Raw genomic sequence first — 14,661 nt, 5'->3', positions numbered from 1 at the left:
GCTTTGTCAAGAGCGTGCAAATCCTAGACGTAGGTATTCTTATCTTTAACTTACGTAGATTAGTAGTAGGGTCACTGCATTTTTCCTATTCTTCTGTAAATAATTCTTGTCAGTCTTTTGCAACCATGGCATATTAAACTGATAGTTCGGTGTTATTGAACGCTGTCAACACATGTTGACACTTCTTTGGAAGTGGAAATATTACTTCTTCTTGAAGTATGCTGTTACTTCGCCTGTCTCATATATCTTTCACACTCTAACATTCTGCGTGGTGTCTGTTTGTTGTGAGTCATGACCTGTTGCTGGTAAGGAGACGCCAGACCACACATGTCATGTAGAGTTCAGAAGAGTTCAGTGAGACTACCGATGATATAATAAAATACTTAATGATTTCAGCGTCAGCTCCACTGCACTCCCTGTAAAAGAATCTTAATACTAAGTAAATTTAGGAAGGGGTTCAAGGCTTTCCCATTTTTAGTTAGCTGGTAAAATAACGTCGAAACAGCAGTTAAGATTACCACTGGAATTTTTATTCTACTCACAAACATTGTTTAGAAATTGCACTGTCGATAAAAGGAAATATTTTAATACAGAATGATAGAAACCAACTGCGTTCAACAAAAATGTGAACGAATATTCCCTGAATGGGTTTCCAATTTCTATAATGGATCGAAGGATGACCTATGCCATGTCACATCTATAATCTAGGTTTAAATTAAGTTTCATAAAGAGAAAACTATCAAAAATGGTCTACAGTGACCCTCAATTATCTTTAATTTTTTATTTAACTTGTCATAACTTACAGTGGCTGATGTGGCTTCTCAATAATTATATAACAGAAAAATCATTGCGTTTCAGATTTTAACTTCAAATGGCAACTGTGAATACCATGAGGTTTAATTGACGATCGACACTAGTATTACGTAAAAAAGGGATGTAACAGATGAGACTACTGCAGTTCTGAGTGAAGTCTTATGCGCTCTTATGCGGCATCGCGTGCGTTCATTACCTTGTCGGTGGTTAGTCAGCGTCAGGGACGGCGGGCGGTGCAGCTCCACACACCTCGCCGTCTCGGTAGCAACTCTCTCGAATTCCTCTTTACTACCATACCTGCAAAAATTCTGTCTATCCAATGAGAAACATTATACTTTTCGTGATGGGGCAATGTTTTTAATGTTTGCAACGTACCAGAGACGCATATAGTCTCACGCTAAAACTTGCAGCTCGTGTGGCCCTTTTAGTGTTATCGTAAGATCTATACTGTTCTTATGGAGGGCTCTATCTTTTAACATGAGCAGGGGCTGCTCTTGGCGATCGGCCTGTGATGTGGGTGACCGTCCCTTATTGTAGGGCCTTCTAGCTTACACGGCTCTGCTCTCAGCTTCTGTTCTCGTTTCTCCCCTCGGAACTGCGTCTGTTTCACGGTGGAAAGGTATGACATGCATTTAGGCGTTCTTGTATTAGTCTGTGGTATTCCATTTGCTCACTAGTTGATCATATTACTTTGGTTAATTTAATGTCAGGATTTATTCGGAGCTATGTAACATACTGCCGGATTTGCTATCATGTCAAGGTTTTCATGGAAGGTGTTGGATTTGCCTGACACCTTACAACACAAGGTGGAATTTTTTGGTCATGGTTGGCTCGTGTAAGGATCTCATTAATTCCAAGGGAACGTTATCTACTCCAGGGACTAATTTCCACTTAGATCCTTCCACAGATCCCCCATCTTCGTTTACTTGCTCTTTGGTTTTTATAATATTGCCTTCAGCTACACTCCCTTGTACAGACCTTTCAGTTTGCTTTTCTTTGCTTAGTACTACTTTTCCCCTCAGCTGTTGCTACTCATATAGCTGCCCTTCTTTTCTCCGAAGGTCTCTCTCTAATTTTCCTATAGGCAGCATCTACCTTTCAGCTCGTCATGCATGCTTCTAACCCTGTACCCATGCCTACTTAGCCATTTTGCACTTTCTGTCAACGTCATTTTTATAGTCTGTATTCCCTGTTGCCAACTTCGTTTGCTGCATTTTAATATTATCTACTATCAGCACTAAAATTCAATATCTGACACTTTGTTGAGACATAATTCAGATTATTTATTCTATGTTTAACGTATATCTATCACAGAAATCATTAAAAACATGGCCGTAGTACCTTTACTACACTGTCTTACCAATACATTCGGACACTCTTATATAATGCGGAATTGACCACCAGATGTCACGAGAGATGGAACCGTAAATACAAAAGGCGGCGGAGGAGTATTGCTTTGTCAGTAGAGGTATAACAGCAGAACAGGTCGTTCAGAAGAGACTACTTATTGGATGTCACCAGAGTAATAAGTCCATCAGGAAGTTTTAGTCATTTGAAAGCTACCCAAGTCGGCTTTTGATATTGTGATTATGAAGTGTAAATGCGAAGGAACTACCGCAGCTAGCCCGCCCTGTTAGCCGTGCAGTCTAACGCGCCGCTTCCCGAGCGGGAAGGCATCCCTGTCCGCCCGACGGATTAGTGTCGAGGTCTGGCGTGCCGGCCAGCCTGTGGATGCTTTTTAAGGCAGTTTTCCATCTACCTCGGCGAATGCGGGCTGGTATCGCTTCTTTCACCTCAGTTACAATATGTCGGCGATTACTGTGCAACCACTGTCTCCACATATGCGTACACCATAATTCTCTACCACGTAACGCAAACATTTGCGGTTACAGTCGTCTGGTACGAGACGTTCCCGGGGGGAGGGGAGTGGGGGGGGGGGGGAGGGGGCACTAGGGGCCGAACCTTACAATAGCCCTGGGTTCGGTGTGGCAGTGAGGTGGGTGGACTGCTGTGGCCTGTTGTGGGGTTGTGAATCACTGAGGGCCACGGCGGGCCGAAGCCTCTCCGTCGTTTATAGGTCCCCGGTTTAAATACACAGTACACACCACAGTTAAGCCAAGACCAGCTCATATACTGACAGACAAGGGATGTCGAGTACTGTGGAAGGTGGTTGTAAAAGTAGCATGCAATCAAAGGAAGGAGTCACTAGTGCATTGCAAAGTGCTGCCAGCGGTCCAACTACCACAATGACTGCGCGTAGTGAGTTAGAAATAATGGGTTACAATGGTCGAGCAGCTCCTCATAAGCCACACGTTTCTGTAGTCACTGCTAAGTGATACTTGAGGTGGTGTAAAGAACGACGCCACTCAACAGTGGATGGCTGGAAACAAGTGATTTGGAGTGATGAATCACGCTGTACCGTGTGGCTATCCGATGGCATGGACCTAGTTTGGCGAATGCCTGGAGAACGTTATCTGCCATTATGTGTAGTGGCCACACTGGACTACAGAGGGGGTGGTGTTACGGCATGGAGGTGTTTTTTGTACTTGAGATGTGCTCACTTTATTGCTCTTACGAAAACGCTAAATGCTGAAGAATATGGACGCATTTTGCAGCATTATGTATTACGTACAGCAAAGAAACAGTTCGGCAATGCAACCTGTTCTAAAACTTTAACTGTTAGGCAATAACATTACTGAAATGGACTGGCATGCCCATAGTCCTACGGAGGGGCCGAGCGGATAACACCTCTGCCCGATGTCAGGAATCGTCACGAAGCGCTCATGGTGCAAAAGGTTCAGTGAATCGTTTATTGCGACAATTTTACAAAGGGTGGTGGACTGTTGATCGTAGTTGCCTCCTGCCCTGGTCAAGGACAGACTTTCGGTGTCGGTCGCTGCGTTAGTCCTTGCGCCTGCGTCTTGGCGAGCCGTCGTTCCTCTGGCGTCGATACAGATGCTTAGCCCAGCCTGGTACAGCATGGATGGCTGCTACCGGCTGAGGGAGTGCACTCGATCCCACGCCGCGCCTCTTCTTACCTGGACCATCCAACCATGGTGGAGTGTAGGTGGCAGGCGTTGAAACCAGTACTGGTCGTCGTCTTCCGCCCCAAACTCAGAGAGTACAGCACCTGGTACTGCACTGCTCCTGGTAGTTCATCAGCTCTCCCATCAGTAGTGGTTGGTGTGGCACAGCATGAAATTCGTCAGTGGAGTTCAGCTCTGCTGCACTCCACGGCTGGTTGGTACTGCGCTCGTTGTTCTGAGACAATACTTACTGAAACAACATGGTCATGGAACGGGATGTCGTCGACACGGACTCCATTGCTTCCATTGACCTGAACCGCTCTCTCCTACTTCGAGCTGGGGCTCCGGTATTTAAAGAGCTCTCCGTAGTTCTGTGACGTGCGGTTTGCTAACTATGACTGCATGTGGACTCGTTATTCTTCTACCTTTGCTATGATTCTGTCTTAGCAGCTAGTTAAATTGGTCTATGAGTGTTTTCCGTAGGCATGTCTTTAGCTTCTTGCGGCTCCCCGCCGTGCGAACGAGCGTGCATGTTATTTTGCTTAGTCGCTGTCCTTTTCTGTCTTTCCGCTGCGTGTGCTCTCTCTCACTCAGCTACTGCAGAGTTGCAGACTGTGCTGCCCGTCTGTCTTGCATCACCGTGCTTCCTGGTCCGCCGCTAATCATGGCGTAGCATATCTTACGTCAAGTTGGTTCAACCCCATTAAAAATATTATAACTTGGAGCCCGTAATACTCTGTGCGTAACAGCCCCGACCTAAACCGAATATGCCACGATCCAGACTCGAACCCTCGGCCTCCAGCATTCCAACTCGACACGGTATCCACTGCACTAACTGCACAGCAGTGATCCACCTGCAGACAGAGGTAGTTACCGTACGTGTGGTCACAGTGTTGCCAGATTGCCTATGTTTAACGTCCATTTACTGCCCGAAATACGCACAGGAAAAAATTTCGTGAGACATTTTTGTACTGTCAGTATGGGAGGAATTGCGCTGCGAAGTCCGAATGCGCGAATTTTTCTTCACCCTGTGTGTAACAGTCATAGACGGACTTAACCGACAAGGGAGTGGAGTGAGGGCGTACATACGCTTTGTTTGATATGTGACCTACTGTGCTACACACATACAAAAATAATGAAGTAAAACAAGTACAATATATGTTCACAGAGATCAAATGCCTTAATAGAAAGTGCCTGATACGTGTCCTCTATAGTCTTCCTAAAGTAAGCGCGTTTGCCTGCTTCGAAACTGCTCTTTCAAGTCTCAAATCGACATACCAGAATATAATTATAGCTGGCGACGCTAATATAAATTTTCTGTACAGTAGTCCATCCAGTGTGAAATTTAAGCGGATGCTTTCTTCTTCAAACGTGTCGCTATATATATATATATATATATATATATATATATATATACTACTGGCCATTAAAATTGCTACACCAAGAAAAAATGCAGATGATAAACGGGTATTCATTGGACAAATATATTAAACTAGAACTGACATGTGATTACATTTTCACTCAATTTGGGTACATAGACACCGAGAAATCAGTACCCAGAACAACCACCTCTGGCCGTAATAACGGCCTTGATATGCCTGGGCATTGAGTCAAACGGAGCTTTGATGGCGTGTGCAGGTATAGCTGCCCATGCAGCTTCAACACGATACCATAGTTCATCAAGAGTAGTGACTGGCATATTGTGACGAGCCAGTTGCACGGTCACCATTGACCAGACGTTTTCAATTGGTGAGAGATCTGGAGAATGTGCTGGCCAGGGCAGCAGTCGAACGTTTTCTGTATCCAGAACGGCCAGTACAGGACCTGCAACATGCGGTCGTGCATTATCATGCTGAAATGTAGGGTTTCGAAGGGATCGAATGAAGGGTAGAGCCACGGGTCGTAACACATTTGAAATGCAACGTCCACGCCGGATGATACGCCAGTTTGGCGATGACGAATACACGCTTCCAATGTGCGTTCACCGCGATGTCGCCAAACACGGATGCGACCATCATGATGCTGTAAACAGAACCTGGATTCATCCGAAAAAATGACGTTTTGGCATTCGTGCACCCAGGTTCGTCGTTGAGTACACCATCGCAGGCGCTCCTGTCTGTGATGCAGCGTCAAGGGTAACCGCAGCCATGGTCTCCGAGCTGATAGTCCATGCTGCTGCAAACTCATGGTTGTTGTCTTGCAAACGTCCCCATCTGTTGACTCAGAGATTGAGACGTGGCTGCACGATCCGTTACAGCCACGCGGATAAGATGCCTGTCATCTCGGCTGCTAGTGATACGAGGCCGTTGGGATCCAGCACGGCGTTCCGTATTACCCACCTGAACCCACCGGTTCCATATTCTGTTAACAGTCATTGGATCTCGACCAACGCGAGCAGCAATGTCGCGATACGATAAACCGCAATCGCGATAGGCTACAATCCGACGTTTATTAAAGTCGGAAACGTGAAGATATACATTTCTCCTCCTTACACGAGGCATCACAACAACGTTTCACCAGGCAACGCCGGTCAACTGCTGTATGTGTATGAGAAATTGATTGGAAACTTTCCTCATGTCAGCACGTTCTAGGTGTCGCCACCGGCTCCAACCTTATATGAATGCTCTGAAAAGCTAATCATTTGCATATCGCAGCATCTTTTCCCTGTCGGTTAAATTTCGCATCTGTAGCTCGTCATCTTCGTGGTGTATCAAATCTAATGAGCAGTAGTATATATATAACTCCGAAACTATGATAGGAGCTGAAAAGTTTGTGAGACAAAAGTTGCGTGGGAAAACGGGGGCCATAATATGACGTTGGTTTTTTACTATTCAGAGATATGAAGGTCAGCTTTTTTTTTTTTTTTTTTAATGGAATGCTATAGTTTGGTACTTATTTTCTGATAGCGGCTATCGAGACGAATCCAGTGATGTGTAACAGTCGGTTAAATTTTGCATCTGTAGCTTGTCATCTTCGTCTTTGAAGGTCAACAAAGGTCACAAAGCTGGCATGGACGTCAATTTACAGAAGGTGTTCGAAGTGTTTATCATTCGTTCCAATGCAGTGCTGCAATCTTCTTATCATGGATTGAGTGTTATACCTTATCACATCGGTACTTATCGAAGCACATGCTCTGACAATTCTCTGCCGGCCAGTGTGGCCGAGCTGTTCTAGACGCTTCAGTCTAGAACCGCGCGACCGCTATCGTCGCAGGTTCGAATCCTGCCTCGGGCATGGATGTGTGTTCTGTCCTTAGGTTAGTTAGGTTTACGTAGTTCTAAGTTCTAGGGGACTGATGACCTCAGATGTTAAGTCCCATAGTGCTCAAAGCCATTTGAACCATTTTTGACAATTCTCTCTAGCATATCTTCAGGTGTGATTGGAACGTGGTTGGAACGTTTTTACAAACAATGTCTTTTACGAATCCCCACAAGAAAAAATCCAAAGGCGTCAAATCTGGCGAACGAGCCGGCCATGATACATCACCTCCGCGTCCAATCCAACGATTTGGGAATTGCCTCTGCTCCTCATTTCTAGCCATCAATGTGCCGGACACCCATGGTATTGATACCACATTCTGTTACTTATTCCTAAAGGTATTTCTTCCAGTAACAGACCTACTGTTTCTTGCAGGAATGTGGCGTACTTCCTACCTTTAAGATTTCCTTTGATGAAATAGGGGCCTATAATTCTGTCCTCCAGAATCCCTACCGTACATTCACCGACCACAGTTTTAGTGTGCAACTTGCCGCACCCAACAAGGATTTTCAGTTGTCCAATAATGCATGTTATGCAAATTAACATTTCCATGGTTCGTGAATGTAGCCTCGTCAGAAAATAAAATCAAATTAATAAATGTGTCATCCCTCTGAATCTGAAGTTAAGCCCATCTGCAAAATTCAGTGCGACCCATACAGTTCGTACCATTTAATTCTTGGTGGAGACTGTTATGGTAAGGAGAATACGAAGGTAAGCCAATTATTATCCGCAAAGTAGTTATAAAATTTTATTGTAATGAAATAGGAAACTTACAAGAACACCACTTTTCGACATAGTCTCCTTGCGTTTCAACGCACTTGGTCCGTAGTTGTACAAGCTTCCTGATGCCCTCATGAAAGAGGTTCTCTGTTGAGCTGCGAGCCAGGAATCCACCGCTGCTTTCACTGCTTCGTCCGAAACAAATCGACGGCCCCTTAATGCCTGTTTGAGTGGACCCAACAAACGATAGTCAGAAGGGGCGATGATCCAGTACTTCAGATTTGAGTTTCTGGAGCGTTTCAACAGTGTGGGCAGCAGTATGCGGACGGGCTTTGTCGTGCAACAACACAACACCTTTTGACAGCAATACTCGGCGTTTGCTTAAAATTGCGGGCTTTAGCCTGGCAGAAAGCATCTCACTGTAACGTACACTGTTTTTTGTTGTGCCTCTTTCCACACAATGTTCCAGTACTGGACCTTGTGCCTCCCAAGAAACCGTAAGCATCAGTTTTCCTGCGGACGGTTGGGTCTTGAACTTTTTCTTGCACGGCGAATTTGGATGTTTCTGTTCCATACTCTGCAGTTTTCTTTCCAGCTCGTAATGATGGATCCATGTTTCGTCACCAGTAATGATCATGTCTAAGAAATTGTCCCCTTCGTTACTACAGCGATCCAAATGTTTTTTGCAGAATTCCAAGCGCGTTTGTTTATGCAACTGTGTGAGTTGTTTTGGGGCCCATCTTGCACAAACTTTATGGAACCCAAGACTGTTGTGGATGATTTCGTAGGCAGAACTGTATTTTGAAGACGATGTGCCACTTCGCCAATGGTTAATCGTCTGTCTAAGAGAATCATTTCACGTGAACGCTCAATGGTTTCTTCATTTGTGGCGGTGAACGGTTCCTTCATCGTGCGTAACAGTTGTGCGACAATTTCGGAATTTTTCAGTCCATTCGTAGACACTCCGTTGTGGCAAAACACTGCTCCCGTACTGTACCGAAAGTCTTCGATGAATTCCTGCCCCTGATACGCCTTCCGACCACAAAAAACGGATCACTGAACGTTGGTCTTCTTTGTTGCAAATAAACAGCGGAGCAGTAATGATTAACAGCATGACAACGATAACGAAACAAACCTGGCAGCTTAAAAATTGCGAAGATATAACAACAAATAAATAAAGCATGCGTCACCAACATAACGACAGTACTACCAAAATAAACCAAAATATAACTAAATTGCGAATAATAATTACTTACCCTGGTATTTATGGCGATGGAGAACACGAACAACACTACTCTGGCTCATGCCAGATTCCCTTGCGATTTGACGCGAACTAACACAAGGATCTCGAGTGGCAAGAGAACCAATTTCCGTTTCCTCGTTAATAACTTTCCTTTGCCGGATATGTTTCTGTTGCGTTAAAGATCCAGTTGTTCTCAATTTATCATCCACATTTGTAAATAGGTAACTCAAATTAAGCAGAAGTTTAATAAGAAACCATGGGTCACACAAGGGATAAAGATATCATGTGAGACAAAAAGGAAACTCCATCTGATATGCAGGGACACCTTTGATGCTAATATTATAGCTCATTACAAAAATTGCTGAAAAATATTGAAGAAGGTTATCCAGAAATCTAAACACCTGCATCATGAGAAGAATATAAATACATACAGCAATAAAATAAAAACAATAGGCGATATAATTAAGTCAGAGACAGGTAGGACCAGAATTAAGGAGGAACAAATAGCTCTAAAAATAAAGTAAACCCTGGTAACAAACGCATGTTGTGTTGCAAACCATTTAAACAAGTATTTTGTCTCTGTTACTGATAGCATGGCGCTGTCACGTTCAGTAAATAACGCAATGGAATATCTGAGACCAGTGCACACAAGCAATCTCAGTAAAATGGAATTGACACTTACTTCACCCAAAGAAATACAATTCATCATAAAGTCCTTGAAATCAAAGCATTCTAGTGGTTCTGATAACATATCAACAACGTTAATAAAAGAGTGCTCATGTGAGCTTAGTCATATCTTAAGTTATTTGTATAATCAGTCACTTATCACAGGAACATTCCCAGACTGGCATAAATATGCTGAAGTTGTACCTCTCCACAAGAAAGGAGACAAAGAAATGCCATCAAATTACCGACCAATCTCACTTTTGCCACCTTTACCAAAAATCTTTGAAAAGGTTATGTTCAAGCATCTACTTAAGCACCTTAGTGAAAATAACATACTGTCAAAGTCAGAGTTTGGGTTTCTTAAGGGTTCTGATATTGAGAAGGCTATTTGCACTTACAATGAAAATGTTCTCAATTCATTAGACAACAAATTAGAGGCAACTGCCATATTCTGTGACCTGTCAAAGGCTTTTGACTGTGTGAATCACAGCATTCTTTTAAGTAAATTAAAATATTGTGGCATCACTGGTAGTGCTGCAAAGTGATTTCAGTCATATATTACTAATAGAAAACAAAGGGTGTCATTACATAACACTTCAGCAGTAGGCAATCATACATCATCTGACTAGGAAGATATTACATGTGGTGTTCCCCAAGGTTCCGTACTAGGTCCACTACTTTATCTTGTGTATATTAATGACCTATCATCTGTTATGTTACCAGATACCAAGTTTGTCTTATTTGCAGATAAATAGTAAATAAAATAAATTTCAATAAATAGTAAATCAAATATAAATTTAGAAAGGGCAGCTAATCAAATTTTTACTGACATTAATATGTGGTTCATAGCCAATTCACTGCCATTAAACCTTGAAAAGACACATTATATGCAGTTCAGAACTTCCGAGAGATTTCCTTCTAGTGTGTGTATAAAATATGATGACATGGAAATAGAAGAAGCTGAGAGTGTAAAATTCTTGTGATTACAACTTGATAATAAATTCAGTTGGGAGCAACATACTAACGAACTGCTAAAGTGCCTAAACAAGTCTGTGTTTGCAATGCGAATGATGTCAGACGTAGCAGATATAAATATATATTAAAAAAACAGGCATATTTTGCTTATTTTCACTCTATTATGTGACATGGTATCATAATTTGGGGTAACTCCACAAACCGAGAAAAAATATTTAGAGTACAGAAGTGTATAATAAGAGTAATGTGTAGAGTAAATCCAAGAACATCATGTCGAAACCTATTCAAAGAATTGGGCTTACTAACCGCAGCTTCTCAGTATATTTATTCCTTAATTAAGTTTGTTGTAAATAATACATCTCTTTTTCCAACTAACTACTTAGTACACAGTATCAATACTAGGAATAAGAACAATATACATAAAGATTTAAAATCACTTACTCTTGCCCAGAAAGGAGTCCAATATTCAGCAATGCATATTCTCAATAAGTTACCAGCAACCATTAAGAGTTTAGTTTCAGACAAGGCACAATTTAAAAATAATTTAAAAATGTAAAAGGATTTTTTGTGGCCAACTCCTTCTATTCCATCCATGAATTTCTCAACAACAGCAGTAGACCATTTTAATGAAAATTTATTATACTTTAATGTTTGACAATACTTAGTTGTAACAGCCAAGTAAGTACTTACTGTGTAAATGATGGATGTATGGAAACAGACGTAAGTCTTAAGTCTGTAAATAGTGGAAGTTTAATTTTAAATCTTGTACATAATTTTACTGACTGAGGATCATTAAAATTAATGAAACTCAAGTTTTTCTAATTTTATTTCTGTAATGTGTTTATCTGACAGGTTCCACACCCAGGAGGATCCCCTCTTTTGTGGGTATATGGAATGAATAATTAATCTAATCTAAATGTATGACGTGTAGGGTGAGTACGTTGAGAATATCTTCCAGCATTACGTCTCTAGCTCTCACTGAACTTCATTGGTATTCTCTGTAAATGAGAAGCATATCGACTTGTTCTTCGAAGGAATACATCATTCACATTCGCTTGATTCGACACTAGTCTTACCGTTCCTGTTAGTGTTGTATTGCGAAACCGTCGAATGGTGTTTACATGTCAATGGCAAGTTAGATGGCTATGCCGTATTCGGCGAGTATTTACTAACTGCACGATATACGAGAGAGAATTGTCATAGCATGTGCTTCTACAACTGCCGATGTTATAAGAAATACCACTCAATCCATGATAAGAAGATTGCAACACTGCACTGATACCAGCGGTCATTACTTCGACCACCTGTAAATTGACATTCATGCAACGTTTTTGACCTTCGTTGAGCTTCATAGATCATAATGCTACACATCAATGGATTCGTTTCCATAGCCGATATCAGAAAATAAGCACCAAACTATAGCATCCCATTTAAAAAAACAAAGTTGACCTTCATATCTCTGACGCGATCCCACCTAGCTACAAAAAACCAACGTCATATTATGGCCCCCGTTGTGCCATGCAACATTTGTCCCACAAACTTTTCAGCTACTATCATACTTTCGGAGTTATTCTAGGTGGCAATAGTTAGTGACTCACCCTCTATATTTACATGCAATATACATACAGTATATATATGCTGTTTTAGTTCTTCAGTTAGCCAAGGTGCAGGTTTCCTTCTTACTTTTCCTGTCTTTAAGGTGGCGTATTTGTCAGGTTTTTCATTTATATCCGAGAAAGGAATAGAAGGCGTCGCTCACGCTATTTCTTGAGCCCTAGTTGAAAATTCAGAAAAAATAATGCATTTGAAATCTCGGTACGTAGTCAGTCGCGGTTTCTTTCTGGGACATTCTAGCGAGTACGTTATGAAAATTATGTCATGGGCAGACTTGCCAGGTGCAGATAACTGAGAGTACGAATTACTTTCTTCGAAAAAAATGTATATGTATAGTATATACGCAGAATGAATCTCAGCACATTGGGCATACAAATAGCACCCCACGCACTTACAACAGTAGCGAAACAGACTCAGTCCAGCTGTGAGAAATGTAAAACTCAGACATGCACATACATTAATCGACAACAAAATAGACCAATTGTCCTATGGAAAAGGCCAACGGCCCTGCCGCAGGGGTAACACCGGTTCCCATCAGATCACCGAAGTTAAGCGCTGTCGGGCTGGACTAGCACTTGTATGGGTGATCATCCGCTCTGCCGAGCGCTGTTGGCAAGTGGGATGCACTCAGCCCTTGTGAGGCAAACTGACGAGCTACTTGATTGAGAAGTAGCGGCTCCGGTCCGGTAAACTGACGGCCGGGAGAGCGGTATGCTGATCACATGCCCTCCATATTCGCCTCCAGTGACGCCTGTGGGCTGAGGATAACACGGTGTCCGGTCGATACCGTTGGCCCTTTCAAGACCTATTTGGACATAGTTTAGTTTTAGTTTTAGTCCTATGGAAAAACTTGTGTGGCTTGGCACAGGCAAAGTAATAGCTGCAGCTGATTCCTTTGTCCCAGCTGAAGAAATGAGCTGGTGCTTCGTATTACCTACCACGACAATTGAACCTCAAACGAAACAGAGACTCTTGATTACTTCATGCTGGTAAACGACTGCAGCCACGAAAAATTCTTTCTAAAATGCGTTACTTGCAACACCTTAAAAAAAAACATCATGAGTATCAGATCGGCATCTACTGGACACGATGCATCACAGTCCAAACGATGAAGCTTATTATTGACCATCTACTACTAACTATATCAGTTATCTTCAACCACAAGTGTTTTCCTTGAGACTGAAAACGGGCTAGTTGATGAGCCGTCACCAAAAAAGAAAGTTGCCATACCATCATCTCTGCATTCTTCTGGCCTATCCAAGGCCTTAGAATATATAGTCTACAACCAGCTAACAAACTACCTAGCTACAAACAACCTACTAGATGAATGTCATTCAGGCTTCTGTATACACCGCAGCACAACACCTGCCTTAAGAAAAGTAACAGATGACCTCAAGCTAGACAACTATCATGCGGTCCTGAGACTTCAGAAAAGCATTGGACACCGTCGACAATGACATTTTAGTTGGCAAACTTGGCAGCCTAAGTTTCTCGTCAAGTGCAGTGCAGTGGTTTCTCTCATACCTGACGTTTCGCCAGCAGTGGGTCATGTCCAGCACCATAATGTCACAATGAAGGTGGATAGCATCAGACATCCCTCCAGGTTCGGTATTAGGTCCTACACTATTTTCATTGTACTTAAATGATGTGTCATCCACATGTATGCTGATAGCTCCAGTTGTGTGTAAGAGCAAAGTTTGTAGGGTTAAGCTCAACTCATCCAAAACCCAAGTGGTAATGGCTGATCATTCTAGGCTCATTAGCCCGAAGTACCGACCATCTTTAACTCTAAATGGGACAAATATTAACTTCTCTCCTTCAGCAAAGAGTCTACGAGTAATAATAGATGAAAATCTGAATTTTACTGGGCACGTAACTGTAATATGCAATAAGGCATCAGCATCTCTCCATGACCTACAACAGTATAAAAAGCTCTTCCCTCTTGACCTGAAACAGAAACTGCTACAAACATCTATGCTTCCAATTATTGATTACAGCGATGTTATCGTGTAAGGTCTTTTTCAGGGAAGCCTACAGCGTCTGAAACTGATTATGAATGGTTGTGTTCGTAGTCTCTGCGATGTTCGACTCTTTGATCATATTTCACCATCAAATGCACCGCTATCTTGGCTGCGTGCAGAGAAGGGCAAAGATTTCCATGCTCTTTGTCTTCTCTACTGTCTTATCTATGGACACTGTCTTTCACATCTCTCCTCTGGCTTAACGTTCTTGTTTGAACGAAACAGCAGAAACACACGTTCCCATCAGAGTAAAATCTATTTTGTCCTCACCCATCGTTCAGCCACCTTCTCGAAGTCCTATTCATTAGCAGGAAGCTGACTCTGG

At 42.4% G+C, this 14,661-nt stretch overlaps 1 pseudogene; it reads left to right on the top strand.

Moving 5' to 3' along the window:
* Window positions 1–12,812: 12,812 nt before the first annotated feature.
* LOC126459037 (5S ribosomal RNA) lies at window positions 12,813–12,930 on the top strand (annotated as a pseudogene).
* The last annotated feature ends 1,731 nt before the right edge of the window (window positions 12,931–14,661 follow it).

Source organism: Schistocerca serialis, chromosome 2 (assembly GCF_023864345.2).
Source record: "Schistocerca serialis cubense isolate TAMUIC-IGC-003099 chromosome 2, iqSchSeri2.2, whole genome shotgun sequence".
NCBI classification, from domain to species: Eukaryota; Metazoa; Arthropoda; class Insecta; order Orthoptera; family Acrididae; genus Schistocerca; species Schistocerca serialis.
The sequence above is the reverse complement of the archived record's forward strand: the minus strand, read 5'-3'. Positions and strand labels throughout refer to the sequence as shown.